The sequence below is a fragment of the Nicotiana tabacum genome, chromosome 2, assembly GCF_000715075.1.
Source record: "Nicotiana tabacum cultivar K326 chromosome 2, ASM71507v2, whole genome shotgun sequence".
In the NCBI taxonomy this organism is placed as follows: Eukaryota; Viridiplantae; Streptophyta; class Magnoliopsida; order Solanales; family Solanaceae; genus Nicotiana; species Nicotiana tabacum.
The window spans coordinates 98,062,557-98,081,685 of NC_134081.1; positions in this window are offsets into that span (position 1 = coordinate 98,062,557).

Here is a 19,129-nt window from a genome sequence, read left to right on the forward strand (position 1 = left end):
TGGTGTTACCCACAGGTTCGGGATCTTATACAGTATATTGTGACGCATCTCGTATTGGTCTGGGAGCGGAATTGATGCAGGGTGGCAAGGTTATTGCATATGCTTCATGGCTGCTGAAGGTTCACAAGAAGAATTATCCTGTTCATGATCTAGAGCTGGCAGCCATTGTTCACGTGCTGAAGATTTAGAGGCACTATCTTTACGGCGTGCCATGTGAGGTATTCGCCGATCATCGGAGCTTGCAGTATTTGTTCAAGCAGAAGGAACTCAATTTGAGGCAGAGGAGGTGGCTGGAGCTATTGAAAGACTATGATATCACCATATTGTATCATCCTGGGAAGGCCAATGTAGTGGTCGATACTTTGAATAGAAAGTCAGTCAGTATGGGTAGCCTTGCATATATTCCAGTTGGTGAGAGACCGCTTGCTTTGGATGTTCAGGCCTTGACCAACCAGTTCATGAGGTTAGATGTTTCTAAGCCCAGCAATGTTCTAGCTTGTACAGTTGCTCGGTCTTCTTTGTTTGAGTGCATCAGAGATCGGCAGGATGACGATCCTCATTTACTTATCCTTAGAGACACAGTGCGGCACGGGGGTGCCAAGTAGGTTACTGTTGGAGATGACGGAGTTTTGAGGATGCAGGATCGTATTTATGTGCCTAATGTGGATGGACTTCATGAGTTGATACTTGAGGAGTCCCACAGTTCCCGGTATTCTATTCATCCGGGCGCTGCCAAGATGTATCAGGACTTGAGGCAACATTATTGGTGGAGGCGAATGAAGAAGGACATAGTTGCCTATGTAGCTCGGTGCCTAAATTGCCAGCAGGTAAAGTGTGAGCATCAGAGATCTGGTGGTTTACTTCAGAGGTTAGATATTCCTGAGTGGAAGTGGGAGCGTAACACTATGGATTTTGTTGTTGGACTTCCACGGACGCAGAGGAAGTTCGATGCAGTTTGGGTTATTGTGGACAGGCTGACTAAGTCAGCGCATTTCATTCTTGTGGCAGTTACCTATTCCTCAGAGCGGTTGGGAGAGATTTACATTCGTGAGATCGTCCGTCTTCACGGTGTGCCCATGTCTATCATTTCCGATCGAGGTGCGCAGTTTACCTCGCACTTTTGGAGGGCAGTTCAGCGTGAGTTGGGTACCTGGGTTGAGTTGAGCACAACATTTCATCCTCATATGGACGGGCAGTCCGAGCGTACTATTCAGATCTTGGAGGATATGCTCCGCGCTTGTGTTATAGACTTCGGAGAATCGTGGTATCAATTCTTGCCCCTTGTAGAGTTCGCCTACAACAACAGCTACCAGTCGAGCATTCGGATGGATCCCTATGAGGCATTATATAGTAGGCGGTGTCGGTCGCCAGTTGGGTGGTTCGAGCCGGGAGAGGCTCGGTTGTTGGGCACAGACTTAGTATAGGATGCCTTGGATAAGGTTAAGATTATTCAGGATCGACTTCGCACAGCTCAGTCCAGGCAGAAGAGTTATGCCAACCGTAGAGTTCGTGATGTTGAATTCATAGTCGGAGAGAGAGTGTTACTTCGGGTATCACCTATGAAGGGTGTAATGAGGTTCGAAAAGAAGGGCAAGTTAAGCCCTAGGTATATCGGACCTTTTGAGATTCTGGAGAGAGTGGGAGAGGTGGCTTACAGGCTTGCGTTGCAACCTAGTTTAGTAGTTGTTCATCCGGTATTCCATGTGTCCATGCTTCGAAAGTATCACGGCGATCCGTCTCATGTGTTAGATTTTAGCTCTGTCCAGTTGGACAAGGATTTGAATTACGAGGAGGAGCCGGTAGCAATTCTAGCCCAGCAAGTTCTCCAGTTGAGATCAAAGAGTTATCCTTTAGTTCGAGTGCAGTGGAGAGGTCAGCCTATTGAGGCAGCTACTTGGGAGTCCGAGTCCGATATGCGGTGTAGATATCCCCACCTTTTCACCAGCCCATGTACTTTTCTATGTCCGTTCGAGGACGAACGGTTGTTTTAGATGTGGAGAATGTGATGACCCAAAAGGTCATCTTATACTTTAGAACTCGAATCTGTGCTCTTAAACATTAAAAATCGCATTTTTACCCTCCTCGATTTGCGTGCGCAGTCCAGGCAGGTTTCGGAAAGCTTTTATCCAGTGACTTAAAACAGACTCCAAACATGACAGGCTTTTATCCTTAGGCCGCCGTGCATAGCGATCGCGACAGGCCTCTCGCGAACGCGATGAAGGCCTATCCAGTGACTTTAAACAGACTACAAACACGAGTTTAAGCCATTTCTTCAACATTTTTCAAGAATCAAACGGGTAGAGGCAATTTTCAAGGGTCATTTTCTTCCCCAAAGTGTTGATAAGTGATTCTAAATCATTTTCTTTCAATTACCCATTACATTTTATGAATTATCAACCTAAACTCTAGAGTTTTCATGGTAGAATTATGCGTTAGGGTAGAAACTAGGGATTTCAAAAATTTGAGGATTTAGACCCCAATTTGAGGTCGCATTTTAAAGCTAATTACATATTCGGGCTCGAGGGTGAATGGGTAAAAGGATTTTGGTCCGAACCTCGGGTTTTGACCAAGCGGGCCCAAGGTCGATTTTTTGACTTTTTGGAGGAAATTTTGGGAAATTTAATTTATGAAATATAATTGATTCCTTTAGCAATATTTGATATTATTGAGTCATTTTTGAATAGATACGAGTGTTTTGGAGGTGAATTCCAAAGGAAAAGCTGTGATTGAGAATTAAGTGGCCTTCGGAGCGAGGTAAGTGTCGTGTCTAACTTTGGCTTGAGGGAATAGGTATTATGTGTTCATTTTCTACGTGTTTGGTTGTTAAATACGATGTATAGGTGAGGTGACGAGCATCTATGCATCGTTGTCGAGTCATAGCATGCGAGTGAAATTCTATTCTTGTCTATTTTGTAGCCTTAAATTCAACTATCAATGCTTAGAGGGTTATTTGAAATGTTGGGTGACTTATATCTGGTTTCACTGAGATTTGGTAACTTTCGAATATTGATTCAAGGTTGAGATTACATTGTGCTATTGATTATGGGTAAAATACTGGTTTCTTTATGGTACTCCTATTTATCCGTTGTTATTGATTTTGTGATTTGTGAGGAGGAGTGTAAAGCACGAAGGGTGATGTCGTGCATGCATTATCCATATTGTGAGGAAAAGTGTAAAGCATGAAGGGTGATGCCGTGTATATTATGAGAGGTTTAATGCATGAAGAGTGATGCTGTGCCGTTCTATTTATTTATTTGGTGAGGTTGAGAGTAAAAGCACGAAGGGTGGTGTCGTGCCGTTCTATTTATTTATTTGGGTGAGGTTGAGAGTAAAAGCACGAAGGGTGATGCCGTGCCGTTCTATTTATTTATTTGGTGAGGTTGAGAGTAAAAGCACGAAGGGTAATGCCGTGCAGTTTTCCTTTGCTGTTTTAATTTCTCAACTCGTTTAAGGATTTTCTGTTTAATTCTGTCTTTTCATTATTCTCACTCTTTATGTTGTATTCCCCCACTATATGTCCCCTTCCCATTATTTCTGCGTTATTTCTTTATTTACTGTTGTTGCCAATAGAATGATTATACTGTTCAGGTTATATGTGGGTGTCTTGTCCTAGCCTCGTTTGTACTGATGCTGCACTCTGCACTTTCTGTGCGGATTTTGATATCGGTTCAGGTTGATTGAGATTTGCTATTGGTCCGCTGTCCGGAGACTCAAGGTAGATCTGTCGGAGTTCACAGACCTTGAAGTCCCTATCTATCTTTTATGTCCTACTGTTTTCTTTTATTCAGACAATTGTATTTTTTTTCCAGACTATTACTTGTAGTAAATTCTAGAATGCTCGTGAATTATGACTCCAGATCCGGGTGGTAGTAATTAATACAGTTTTATAATATTCCGTACTTATTATATTTCATCTTAGTTAATTATTGTTATTTACTGAATGGAAATAAGGAATTGGTTTAACGATTTTCTAACGTTGGCTTGCCTAGCAAGTGAAATGTTAGGCGCCATCACGGTCCCGTCGGTGGGAAATTTCGGGTCGTGACACTAACAATTGACTTCCTTCTCCTCAGATAACCCACACCCACAAGTGGGTCTATCCTATTAAAGGAAAAAGCAAACAAACCCTCATTGCAGCACAAAAAATATCATTCGTTAGTCAATGCTTTTGTTTGATGCAATCATAACTGCTAAAAGACGAAACCTTTACACGAACCAAGATGGACAGTGTAACAAAGCATACCAAGGTAAAACTACCTGTAAGCAAGACCCAAACTAACCCCTGTTGTGATGGCGCCTATCGTGGAACTAGGCAATCCGACTCATTTCCAAAACAACCGATGTTTTCGTTTCAAAGATAATTTCAATGTTATTTAACATAAAAACCTTCGTAAAGGAGTTCAAATCAAAATAAAAGTGTGGAAGGAAAAAGCCCGACATCGAGGTGTCACTAGTTATGAACATTTACTACAAGTTGTCTAACAATATTAAGGCTAAATCAGCCTGGAAAATATCTAAATACAACTAGAGAAAGATAAGAGGGAGAAGAGCAGGGGTTGCGATCGCCAAGCAGCTACCTTGCTACCCCCGAGAAATCTGCAACCAAAATAATCAACAACCGCTACCGTGTCCAGCTACACCTAGATCTGCACACAAGGTGCAGGGAGTAACGTGAGCATGCCAACTCAGTAAGTAACAACAATAAATAAAGACTGAGCAGTAGTGACGAGCAATAAAGCACATAACGTTCATATCAGGAAATCTCAGTAAAATACCACATGCTTTTAAAATCAGGATTTGAATCAAAATATCTCGTTTAAACCTAGTTCCAGTAAAAATCATTTAAAGATATTTTTCCAACAGTTTTCAGACATAGGAAAAATGAAAAGGTGAGCAAAATTATGAAATCATAAATAGTCACTCAGGCAAAACATCACTCATATACAGCCCCTCGGGCAAACCTCACAGTCACTCGTGTCACTCGGGCATACCTCACAATCACTCTTGCCACTCGGGCATACCTCATAATCACTCATACCTCCCAGTCACTCAGCACTCGCCACTCGACACTCGCACTCAGTAGGTACCTGCGCTCACTAGGGGTGTGTACAGACTCCGGAGGGGATCCTTCATCCCAAGCACTATAATCTGCACAGACAACTCACGTGCTGCACGGACAACTCACGTGCTGCACGGACAACTCACGTGCTATAATAATAAAGTATGCTGCAGGCGGGCAGCCCCGATCCACACTCATCCTCACACTCAGGCCCTCGGCAGATATTAACATGCTGCGGCGTGCAGCCCGATCCCATAAATATCCTCACAAATCAGGCCCTCGGCCTCACTTAGTCATAAACCTCTCAAGCCACTCGGGCATTTCAGTAAAACAGGGCATTCAGCCCAAAACATTTATATGCATCAAAATAGAGTCATAAAACTGAGTTATGCGGTAAACAAGTATAAACATGACTGAGTATAGATTTTCAATCGAAAATAATAAGAGGATAGTAGGAAAATCCCCCAAGGGTCCAAACAGCACTGGCGCAAGTCCCAAACATGGCATTTAACCCAATTTACAGAAATTATTTCTAAAACATATATGTATCATATAGTTTCAACAAAGTATGCAACTTTACAGTCGCTACGGGACGGACCAAGTCACAATCCCCAACAGTGCACGCCCACACGCCCGTCACCTAGCATGTGCGTCACTTAAAATAGTAGAATGATACAAAATCCGGGGTTTCGTATCCTCAGGACTAGATTTACAATCGTTACTTACCTCAAACCGGTCAAATTTCTATCCCGCAATGCTCTTTCCTATGAACTCATCCTCCAAATGCTCCAAATCTATTCACAATCAGTACAATACAATCAATATACGCTAATGGAATGAATTCCACAAGAAAAGCTACAAAATTAGACCAAAATCCGAAATTGGCTCAAACCCGGCCCCCGGGCCCATATCTCGAAATCTGACAAAATTTACAAAACTAGATAGCCCATTCACTCACGAGTCTAACCATACCAAATTCATCAAAATCCGACATCGTTTGTTCCTTCAAATCCTTAAATTACTTCTTAAGAATTCCAGGCCCTAACCCCACTTTCACTCCAAAATCCTACTAATTAATGATGAACAAGGCCATAGATTCACGAAATTTATACCATTATGGGTTAGAATCACTTACCCCAACGTTTCTCCTTGAAAACCTTCGAAAACTCGCCTCTCTCCCGAGTTTCTCAAATCCAAAAATGGAAAATGAAGACAAAACACACGAGCTGGGGCTTTCTGCCCAGCACAGTCGCACCTACGGCTATATGTCCGCTCCTCGCGGAATCACACCTGCGGTCGAATCCTCACACATGAGATAACCCCTTAAGCCCTCAATTCCGCACCTGCGACCCCAGGTTCCGCACCTGGGGTGCGCACCTACGTAACACTTCCACTTCTGCGGAACCGGCCCAATGCATTCCTAGCCTTGGCCTTCCTTCTCCGCATCTGTGGTTTCCCCAAACGCACCAGTGACCTCGCACCTGCAACTCCTCCTTCCGCAGGTGCGGAAATAGCAGTAGCAGCAGCTTCAACTGCATTTTCCAACTTTGAAAAATCCGTTAACCATTCGGAATCACCCCGAGGTCCCCGGGACGTCAACCAAAAATACCAATAAGTCATATATCAACATACAAACTTAGTCGAACCTTCGAATCACTCAAAATAACATCTAAACACCAAATTACCCTCGGATTCAAGCCTAAGAACTTCTAAATTTCCGAATTCGGCAACCGATACTGAAACCAACCAAACCACGTCCGAATGACCTCAAATTTTACACACATATCACAAATGATACTACGAACCTACTCCAACTTTCAGAATTAAAATCCAACCCCGATATCAATTTTTTCCACTGCCGATCGAAATCGTCGAATTTCCAACTTTCGCCAATTCAAGCCTAATTCTACCACGAGCCTCCAACTTACATTCCGTCCGCGCTCCTAAGTCCAAAATCACCTAACGAAGCTAATGGAACCATCAAAATTCCAATCCGAGGTCAAATGCTAAAGAGTCAAATTTTGGTCAACTCTCCCAATTTAAAGCTTCAACAATGAAATTCTTTCTTCCAATTCGATTCCGAAATACCTGCAACCCAAAACCGATGATTCACACAAGTCAAAGTACATCATACGGAGCTACTCATGCCCTCAAACAACTGAATGAAGTGCAAATATTCAAAACGACCGGTCGGGTCGTTACACTAACTCTATAGTTAAGGCATTTTATTCAAGTAATATGACAAATGCGGGTTTCAAAATCAAAGCTAACTCAAGATTTTAGAAAACGTTTCCTTTTGTAAATAGGAAATGATTTTTTTCCCTTCAGTTTAAACAATTTTTGAAAAACATCTCATATTTATAAATATAATCCAACTCAAAGGCACAAAATTTGTTCCAAAACTTTCTCTATAATACATATTATATTAAAATATGAATGTTTGCTTTTTTAGGGATCTTCTAGCATGTTACTTTGAAATTGATTATCACTTCATATTGTTCTTATTTTTTCTTGGGATAGTCGACGACAATATATATTTTCTTTTTTTGAAACATATCCTTTCATAATAAAAAAATTAACTGAGTATTGGTTGAATTTTGCAAGTATGATGGGCATGAGTTTGTGCATATTTTGCGCCTCCAGTTCTATGCGTTTCGCTCCTTCAACTCTTGTGGTATCTTTATGGTACTTTACAGTCGGTTAAACTTTCTCATATGAAATCTAATTTAAATTAATTTGATTAAGATTTTTTATTTTTCATGAATATTCCTAGCCATAAGATCCTTCTCAACTCGTTACATTGCATTTTTATAAAGTTGTATGTTCAAACAAAAACTAAAAACGATTTTTTTTTGGACAAATACCTAATTTCTTAATATTTTCTCTAATATGAACTTCAAATATTATCTGAGTTCTCTTCAAAAAATATTTTTCCATTATTTCAAATAATATCGTTTAAATGATACTTTCAATAATTGATCCTTCTCTAATCTCTCTCCATATTTATTTATATGAACAAAAGCTCGTAACAATATAGTCTTACCTTGAGATGGTTATCATAAACTCATAAATTTTGATAATATTCTACTGTTCTCCTAACTATTTTATTCTATTTATAATTGTTAATTAAAAAAGTAAGCTTTGATAACCCTGCAAATTGCATCAATTTGTGGAGGCTTTGGCAACTGACACAAATTAGTTCAATTTAGTGGAGATTTCAAAATGTCACAATAATAGTACCACTTTTTATACCATATTTGAAGGTTTGAGGTGGAGAATGTGATGACCCAAAATGTCATCTTTAAATTCAATATGTAATGTTGTATTCCAAGACCTCGAAAAATACTAATTATCATTCCTCGACTTGCATGCGCAGTCTGTAAAATTTTTCGGAAAGCTTTTACGTGAAAAACGGATTAAGATGTGAAATAGAGCCTTAAAACTTAACTGAGTTGACTTGGGTCAAATTTCTGAGCAAACAGACTCGGATCAGTGTTTTGACAGTTCTGGTAGGTCTGCATTGTGAATTGGGACTTGAGCGTATGCCCGAAATTTAAATTGGAGATCCCTAGCTTAAGTTATGACCATTTAACAGGAACTAGAAATCTAAAGGCTAAAGGTTTTTAATATTTGACCACGGGGTTGACATTATGGATATCGGAGTCAGATTCGAGTTCTGAAAATTTTCATAAGTCTGTTATGTCATTTATGACTTGTGTGCAAAATTTGAGATCAATTGGACTTGATTTGATAGGTTCCGACGTCGTTTGCAGAAATTGAAAGTTTCAAAGTCCATTAGGCTTAAATCTATGTGGGATTCGTGTTTTTAGTGTTGTTGGATGTGATTTGAGGTTTCGACTAAGTCCGTATGATGTTTTAGTGCTTAATAATAATAATTACACGATACTTTAATAGTTATTTCAAGCTTGCAAAGCTAATTGATAAATTGGAGAATCCTTGAAATTTAATGAATTATTATTCCTGCTTGTTAAGGAATTAATTGTTATTCCTATAAATGAGATTAATTGATAAATTAGAAATTATTTGAATTTAAGGAATTTAATTAATATATTGAGAATTGTTGCATTTGAAGGAATATGATTATTTCCGCTGGTTAAATAAATTATTGTAAATTCTGTGAATCATGCTGATTTAGATATTCTAGTTGTATTTCAGTTATTATTATTGACCCATAGTGAGTGTCAAAGTTGGCCATCTTGTCTCTACCACTTCAAGATTAGGCTTGATACTTACTGGGTACACGTTGTTTACGTACTCATACTACACTTGCTGCACTTTTTGTGCAGGACCTGAGGCAAGTACTAGTGGGGGACCTATCATCTTACACCCACGTTATCCAGGAGCATAGTAGTGAGTTGCCTTTCTGATCCGTTCTGCAGCTACTAGTGTCTCTCCTTATATTTTTCATTCTGTCTATTTTATTTCAGACAGTATTTGAGGCTTTGTATAATCTACTAGATACTCATACACTTGTGACACCAGGTCTTGGCACACACATTGGTAGAATTTGGTGTTTTATTATTTTTCTTGGTTTTAAATTTTGTCAGTGTATGCTTAATTTATTAAGTTGACTTGCCTAGCTGTAGTATTTGACGCCATCACGACCAATAGGTAAAATTGGGTCGTGACAACATGGTATCAGAGTATTAGGTTCACGTAGGTCTCACAAGTTATGAGCAGGCCTAATAGAGTCTTGCGGATCGGTACAGAGACGTCTGTACTTATTTCGAGAGGCTATAGGGTGTTAGGAAATTACCTTTCTTCATATTCCACCGTGCAATTGATGTAGTTCTAAATATCCTTCTCTTATTCTCTCACAGATGGTGAGAACGCGCTCGAATGAGGTTCGAGGCCAGGGAAGAGCTACTCCTATAGTTGCTAGAGGCTGAGGGAGGGTTCCAGCCCATGGTAAAGGGCGAGGACGTCCCAGGACTGTTCTAGTTATGCCGCCAGTGGGTCCAGCAGAGAACCCCATTGTTGAGGAACAGGATGAGGTGCCTGTGGCAGAGCCAGCTCCGGTGGATTTCACATCTGCACCGGGATTTCAGGATGTCATGGGTCGTATGCTGCGGTTCATGGACAATATGACTCAGGCCGGTTTATTTCCGGCAGACCTAGCCACATCTCAGGTGGGCGGGGGAGCATAGACCCCTACCACGCAAGTTCATGGACAGGCAGCTGCTGTATATCAGACCCAGGGTGCACTACCCGTGGGAGGAGCCCAGACAGTGGCAGCAAGCTACACCTGAGCCTGGGCCAGCTGTAGCCGCCGATCCTTAGAAACTATTGGACCGACGGACTAGACTACATCCTCCTGTCTTCGGGGGTGAGCGACATGAGGATCCACAGGACTTCATTGATCATTGCAGGGGCAGACTGTACAACATGAGGATATTGGAATCTCATAGGGTTGACTTCGCTACTTTTCAACTAGAGGGCAGTGCCCGTAGAAGGTGGCAGTCTTATGTTCTTGGCAGACCAGCAGATTCTCCTCCCATGACTTTGGACAGGTTCACCCGTATCTTCCTGGATAGGTATATTGCACCCTCCTATAGGGAAGAGTTGTGGTTTTAGTTTGAGCAGCTCTAGCAGGGTCAAATGTCAGTGACCGATTATGAGGCGAGGTTTTCTGAATTATCTCGCTATGCACTTATGATACTCCCTACTGAGGCGGAGAGAGTGCGGAGGTTTGTAGCTGGTTTACATACCGGCATTCAAGCCACCATGGCTCGAGAAGTTGAGATGGGTACTTCTTATGAGCTAGATGTGGAGATAGCCCGGAGGATTGAGGGTGTGCGTCAGCGGAGCCGAGAGCAGATTATGAGAGATAAGTGGTTTGTGTACTCTGGAGAGTTTGGAGGTGCTCCGTCTGGGGGAAGAGGTCAGTTCATGAGGGGGCAGTCCAGCAGACCCCCATTTCCAGCACCACCATCTCCTCATGGTACTCCAGTGCGACCTTATCTCAGTGCTATACCAGAGAGTTCTTACTGCCCACCAGCTATTCAGGGTCCTCCCAATGGGTATTCAGGTCCCCAGGGCCAGACTCTTAGTCAACAGCCCATCGCACCGAAGAGTTGTTACGAGTGCGGGGATCCCAGTCATATGTGGAAGTTTTTCCCCAGACTTCGGGGTAGACCAGTACAGCAGGGTCAGCAGCCTATACTTACCGGACCAGTTGCTCCACCAGTAGTCAGACCACCAAGAGGTGGAGGACAGGTGGGTAGGGGTCGTCCTAGAGGTGGAGGTCAGCCAGGTGGAGGCCAGCCAGCTGGCACTCCAGCTCGGTTCTATACTTTTTCGGCTAGACCAGATGCAGAGGCCTCAGATGTTGTGATTACAAGTATTATTTCTGTTTGCGGCATAGATGCCTCAGTATTATTTGATCCAGGATCCACGTATTCATATGTGTAATCTCTATTTGCTCCATTCCTGGGTGTTTCTCGTGAGTCCTTGAGTACTCATGTTTATATGTCCACTCCTGTAGGCGATTCTGTTATTGCGAACCGGATATACCGGTCTTGTATTATTACATTATATGGTTATGAAACTAGAGCAAATCTCTTATTGCTCGAGATGACCTATTTTGAAATTATTCTGGGTATGGACTGGTTATCTCCATATCATGCTATTCTAGATTGTCATGCCAAAACTGTTACCTTGGCTATTACATCTTTGCCTAGGCTGGAGTGGAAGGGTTCGTCGGTTAGTTCATTTAATCGGGTTATTTCTTTTATAAAGGCTCAACACATGGTTGAGAAGGGTTTTTTGGCTTATCTAGCCTATGTTTGGGATACTACTGCAGAGACTCCGGCTATTGATTCAGTTCCAGTAGTTTGGGAGTTCTTCGATGTATTTCCTTCAGATCTTCCAGGTATACCACCTGATTGGGATATTGATTTTTGTTTTGACTTGGCTCCATATACTCAGCCTATATCTATTCCACCATATCGCATGGCTCCGAAAGAATTGAAAGAGTTAAAAGAACAACTTGAAGAATTACTATCCAAAGGGTTCGTCAGACCGAGTGTATCGCCTTGGGGTGCACCAGTATTATTTGTGAAGAAGAAAGATGGCACAATGCGAATGTGTATTGACTATCGCCAATTGAACAAAGTTACTATTAAGAACAAGCACTCGTTGTCGCGTATTGATGACCTATTTGACCAGTTGCAGGGTGCTAGGGTGTTCTCTAAGATCGACTTGAGATCGGGGTATCATCAGTTAAAGATTCGAGATTCAGATGTTCCGAAAACCGCTTTCCGTACTAGATATGGTTATTATGAGTTTTTGGTAATGTCTTTAGGTTTAACTAATGCCCCTGCAGAGTTTATGGATCTGATGAACAGGGTATTCAGGCCATATATTGATTCGTTTGTCATTCTCTTCATTGATGACATTTTGATCTACTCACGCAGGAAGGAGAAACATGAGCAGCATATGAGAGTAGTGCTTCAGACATTGCGGGAACAAAAGCTATATGCTAAGTTCTCTAAATGTGAGTTTTGGTTAGAGTCTGTAGCATTTTTGGGACATATTGTATCGGGCGAAGGTATTAAAGTTGATCCCAAAAAGATTGAGGTAGTTAAGAATTGGCATCGACCCACTTCGGCGACTGAGATCAAGAGTTTTCTGGGTTTAGTAGGTTATTATTGTCGGTTTGTGGAAGGTTTTTCATCTATTGCAGCACCTTTGACCAAATTAACCCAGAAGGGTGTTCAGTTCCGATGGTCCGATGATTGTGAGGCAAGATTTTAGAAGCTCAAGACAGCATTAACTACAGCACTAGTGTTAGTGTTACCTTCCGGTTCGGGAATGTATACAGTGTATTGTGATGCTTCACACGTTGGTTTGGGTTGTGTATTAATGCAGGAAGGGCGAGTTATTGCATATGCTTCATGCCAGTTGAAGCCCTATGAACAGAATTATCTGGTACATGATTTGGAGTTAGCTGCGATTGTTCATGCCCTTAAGATTTGGAGGCATTATCTTTATGGGGTGTCTTGTGAAGTTTATACTGATTATCGCAGTTTGCAGTATTTGTTCAAGCAGAGGGACCTAAATTTGAGGCAGCGCAGATGGTTGGAATTACTAAAAGATTATGATATTAATATCCTATATCATCCAGGTAAAGCAAATGTAGTTGCAGATGCCTTGAGTAGAAAGGCGGAGAGTATGGGTAGTTTGGCTTTCATTTCAGCAGAGGAGAGGCCATTAGATTTGGATATTTAGTCCTTGGCCAACAGACTTGTGCGGCTGGATATTTCAGAGTCCAGCCGAGTTCTTGCATGTGTCGCAGCTCAGTCTTTACTATTTGAGCAGATCAAGGCTTGTCAGTATGATGACCCACAGTTAATGGTTCTTCGAGAAACGGTACTACGAGGTGGTGCCAAGAAAGTTACTATTGGTTCGGATGGTGTTCTGCGACTCCACGATCGTCTGTGTGTTCTTAATATAGATGAATTGAGGAAAAAGATCCTGGAGGAGGCACACAGTTCTCGGTACTCTATTCATCCAGGTGCTACGAAAATGTATCGTGACTTGAGGCAACATTATTGGTGGCGACAAATGAAAAAAGGCATAGTTCAGTATGTAGCTAGGTGTCTAAATTGCCAGCAAGTTAAATATGAGCACCAGCGGCCAGGTGGCCTACTTCAGCAGATGACCATACCAGAAAGGAAATAGGAACGAACTACTATGGACTTTGTAGTTGGGTTGCCACGGACCTTGAGGAAGTTTGATGTGGTTTGGGTGATTATTGACAGGTTGACCAAGTCGGCACATTTTATTCCTGTTGTGACTACGTATACTTCAGAGAGGTTGGCCCAGATTTTATTCAGGAGATAGTTCGGTTGCACGGTGTTCCAATTTCTATCATATCAGATAGAGGCCCTCAGTTTACTTCACATTTATGGAGAGCAGTACAGAGTGAATTAGGGACCCGTGTAGAGCTCAGCACAACCTTTCATCCGCAGATCGACAGGCAGTCAGAGCGGACAATTCAGATTTTGGAGGATATGCTCAGGGCATGTGTGATTGACTTTGGAGGTTAGTGGGATCGTTTCTTACCTTTGGCCGAGTTTGATTATAATAACAGTTACCAATCCAGCATCGAGATGGCTCTATTTGAGGCTTTATATGGCCGTCGATACTGTTCACCTATCGGATGGTTTGAGCCCGGTGAGGCAAAGTTATATGGTACTGATTTGGTAAAGGATGCCTTGGAAAAGGTAAAGTTGATCCAGGAGTGACTTCGGACAGCACAGTCCAGACAGAAGAGTTACGCGGATCAGAAAGCGCGTGATTTATCATTTATGGTAGGTGAAAAAGTTCTCATGATGGTTTCGCCGATGAAGGGAATTATAAGATTCGGGAAGAAGGGCAAGTTGAGCCCAAAGTTTATAGGCCCATTTGAGGCGTTGAGATGCGTTGGGGAGGTCGCTTATGAGCTTGAATTGCCTCCTAGTGTATCGGGAGTTCATCTGGTTTTCCATGTATCTATGCTCCGGAAGTATCATGCTGACCTATCACATGTGTTGGACTTTAGCACAGTTCAGCTAGATAAGAGTTTGGGTTATGAAAAAGAGCCATTTGCCATTGTTGATAAACAAGTTCGCCAGTTGAGGTCCAAGAGAATTTCTGCAGTAAAGGTCCAGTGGAAGAGCCAACCAGTCGAGAAAGCAACTTGGAAGGCCGAGGAGGACATGCGGAGCAAATATCCACACTTATTTAGCACTCCAGGTATTATTCTAAACCCGTTCGAGGACGAACGTTTGTTTAAGAGGTGGAGAATGTAATGACCCAACCGGTTATTTTAACTTTTAGAAACCCGTTCCATAAAATAAAACTCCCCGAACATGCTTTTATTAATTTATGACTCGCGGGGATGGTTGGTTCGGGATTTGGAAGTATGTGGGTTGAAATCGGAACACTTGATTCCTTAAGTTAGCTTTAAATGGACAAGTTTGACTTCTGTCAATATTTTGAAAAAACGACCCCGGAATCAGGATTTGACTGTTCTAATAGGTTCGTATGATGATTTTGGACTTGGGCATATGCCCGAATGGGGTTTTGGATAACCCGGGAGCAGTTTGACGCTTAATAGTAAAATTTAACTATTTGAAGGTTTTAAATTCTTTAAATTTGGTTTGGAGTAGGATTTTGAGTAATTAAAGTTCGTTTGGAATTCCGAGTTTGGGAATAGTTCCGTATAGTGATTTAAGACTTTCACGCAAATGTTCGTGTCATTCCGAGTAGTTTAAGTATATTTCGGCGCATTGGAAGTAATTTGAACAACTTGAAATTCTTAAGTTTGAATCAATTTGGTTTAGGGTATGATTCTTAGATTTGATGTTGTTTTAAGTGTTCCAAGGGTTCGAGCGAGTCCGTTTTATGATTTCAAACTTATTGGTATGTTCGGGCGGGGTCCCGGGGGCCCCGAGTGTTAATCGGACAAGGCTCGGACCAAGTTGGAAGTTGGGAGCCAAAACTGAAACTCCCAACTACTGTCAGAATCGCACCTGCGCTTGGCCAGTCGCAGGTGCGACATTCGCAGATGCGACAGAAGCTCGCAGGCGTGACACTCGCAGATGCGAGATTTCTTCGCAGAAGCGAAAAAAGAATGGGAGGCCTGCCACCGCAGGTGCGAAATATTGGGCGCACCTACGAACGCGCAGGTGCGAGGCTAGATGCGCAGATGCGAGAATTGGCCAGTCGAGTGGAACTCGCACCTGCGAGGATTTTCCGCAGGTGCGGACCCGCAGGTGCATTCCAACCTCCGCAGGTGTGAAAGGCCTGCTTAGCAGAAAGCTTAAAAGAACGGGAATCCCCCATTTTTGCCCGTATTCTCTTCATTTCTGGGCGATTTCAGAGCTTTTTAGAAGGGGGTTCAACTAGCAAGTTAAAGGTAAGTTAATTCCATACCCCTTGAGTTAAATACATAGATTATAACTAGTAAATATTAAAAATCAAAGATTTAGATGAAAAACCTAGATTTTAATAAAAGTGAGATTTTAACCACGAAAATAGTTATGGAATTGGGTAGAAATTATATATTTAAGTTCTTGAGATTATGGGTAACGTTTTCATCCAAAAATTTTCAGAATCCGAGCACGTGGGCCCGGGGTGAATTGTAGGAATTTTACCATTTTGGATAAGGCAATTTATTTAATAAATAAATTTCGAATCATTTAGCATATATTAATTATTTTGTATAATATTTGGATAGTTTCGGATCTTTCGCCGTCGAATCGAGAATTCAACGCGACGTGGTAATCGGAAAGTGAACTTTGAGACGAGATAAGTCTCTTGTCTAATCTTGTGAGGGGAAAATTACCCCATAGGGATTAAATTGAATAATTATTGCTAATTGCGGGAGCTATGTACGCACGAGGTGACGAGAGTCCGTGCCTAGTTACTATTAATGCTAAAGTCCGAGTAGTTTAGGACTCAAAGCATGAATTACTTGTGTACATTTTATTCTTTTTTTAATTAATATTAATTGATATATATGAATATATTGTGAATTGTCAGATAAAGATATTAAAGGATGGAAATCTCATATACTTGATTTTCTGTTTAAATTAATTAATTGTTAAAAGAAATTATTCTTCCTCCCGAATTTATCTTATAATAAATATACTCTCCTTCCGGAGGTACATAAGAAAATGTCCTCCTTTCTTGTGGAGCAGGCCGAACGCCTCGGCAGGATAGATGCATCTATGGATCGCGCCGCACGGCCCTCGGTAGTGTACACGACACTCTGGATCGGGCCGTACGTCCTCGACAGAAATCGTGCTTAATAATAATAATAATTATACAATACTTTAATAGTTATTTCAAGCTTGCGAAGCTAATTGATAAATTAGAGAATCCTTGAAATTTAATGAATTATTATTCCTTCTTGTTAAGGAATTAATGGTTATTCCTGTAAATGAGATTAATTGATAAATTGGAAAGTATTTGAATTTAAGGAATTTAATTAATATATTGAGAATTATTGCATTTGAAGGAATATGATTATTTTCGCTGGTTAAATAAATTATTGTAAATTCTGTGCATCATGCTGATTTAGATATTCTAGTTGTATTTCAGTTATTATTATTGACCCATAGTGAGTGTCAAAGTTGGCCATCTCGTCTCTACCACTTCAAGATTAGGCTTGATACTTACTGGGTACACGTTGTTTACGTACTCATACTACACTTGCTGTACTTTTTGTGCAGGACCTGAGGCAAGTACTAGTGGGGGACCTATCGTCTTACACTCACGTTATCCAGGGGCATAGTGGTGAGCTGTCTTTCTGAGCCGTTCTGCAGCTACTAGTGTCTCTCCTTATATTTTCCATTCTGTCTATTTTATTTCAGACAGTATTTGAGGCTTTGTATAATCTATTAGATGCTCATACACTTGTGACACTAGGTCTTGGCACACACATTGGTAGAATTTGGTGTTTTATTATTTTTCTTGGTTTTAAATTTTGTCAATGTATGCTTAATTTATTAAGTTGATTTGCCTAGCTGTAGTGTTGGGCGCCATCACGACCTATAGGTGAAATTGGGTCGTGACAATTTTCACGGGTAAACATTGGGGTAAGTGTTCCTTATCCTTCATTGATTATATTTCATGATTCCATACTCATTTACATTATGAATCCGTGAATTTATGGAAGAAAAATCAGATTTTTGTAAAATTTTCCAAAAATGTAAAATGAAGATTTGAAGGTTAATCCGATATCGAAATTCGATATTTTTTGTACGGTTGAACTCGTATCGGAACGGGTGTTCAGATTTTGTGAGTTTTTTCGGGATTCGATACGTGGGTCCCACTGTCGAACTTTAACATGAATTTTGGATTTTAATCCGTAAAATTAGTAAATTCATATGAAATTAATTTCTACGATTAGTGTTGAGTATATTGAATTGTTGTGACTAGATATGAAGCTTTCGGACACGAATTCGCGAGGCAAAGATTTATTGGAATCTTGAAATTCGTTGCGAAGCGAGGTACGTGTCGTGGTTAACCTTGAGTTGAGGGAATAAAACTCTTAAATTATTTGTTATGTGAAATGCATGTGAACGGCGTATAGACGAGGTGACGAGTGTTTATACGTCGTCAAATTAATTATTTGCATAATTATTTGAAAATCCTAGATTTGTTTTAATACATAAATTAATTGTTATAATAATTATTTCTCTCCTATTAATTACCAAATATTAATTCTTGAATTCCTGTAATAATTGTTACGCGTTTATTTAATTTATGTGCATTAATTGCTACTTGACATTTAGCATATTAAATATTATAATGCCTATTTTCTCTCTGATTTCCACTATTATTTGCTACTTGTCATTGTTTGTTTCATAAATTAATTATAATTATTGTGTGCCTTGATGCTTAATAGTTTCGCATTGGACGTGGTATTTATTGGAGTAATTTTTATTTACATTTATGAGTTGTTTAAAGTTATATATTGGGGGAACGGGTTGCACGCCGCAATGGAAATGAAAGTAAATATATCCATATTGGAGGATAGGGTTGCACACCGCAACAGACTTGTTTAAAAGTCCATATTGGAGGATCGGATTTCACGCCGCAACATACTTGTATAAAACTCCATATTGGAGGATCGGGTTGCACGCCGCAACAGACTTGTTTAAAAGTCCATATTGGAGGATCGGGTTGCACGCCGCAATAGACTTGTTTAAAAGTCCATATTGGAGGATCGGGTTGTACGCCACAATAGACTTGTTTAAAAGTCTATTTTGGAGGATCGGGTTGCACGCCGCAACAGACTTATTTAAAAGTCTATATATACTTGATTAAAATAAATATATGGGAGGATTGAAAACGAATATGTTGTGGGAGCAGGTTGCACACTGCAACGGAAATTGATTGAAATAATGATTGGTTATGACTGCTGAGTTGGTTTCAACTGTTAAAATGAATCACCTGAATTATTTCTATTATTGTTGTTATTATTATTATTGCGTACAGGTTAATGTAAGTGACCCGCCTTAGCTTCGTCACTACTTCGTCGAGGTTAGTCTCTGT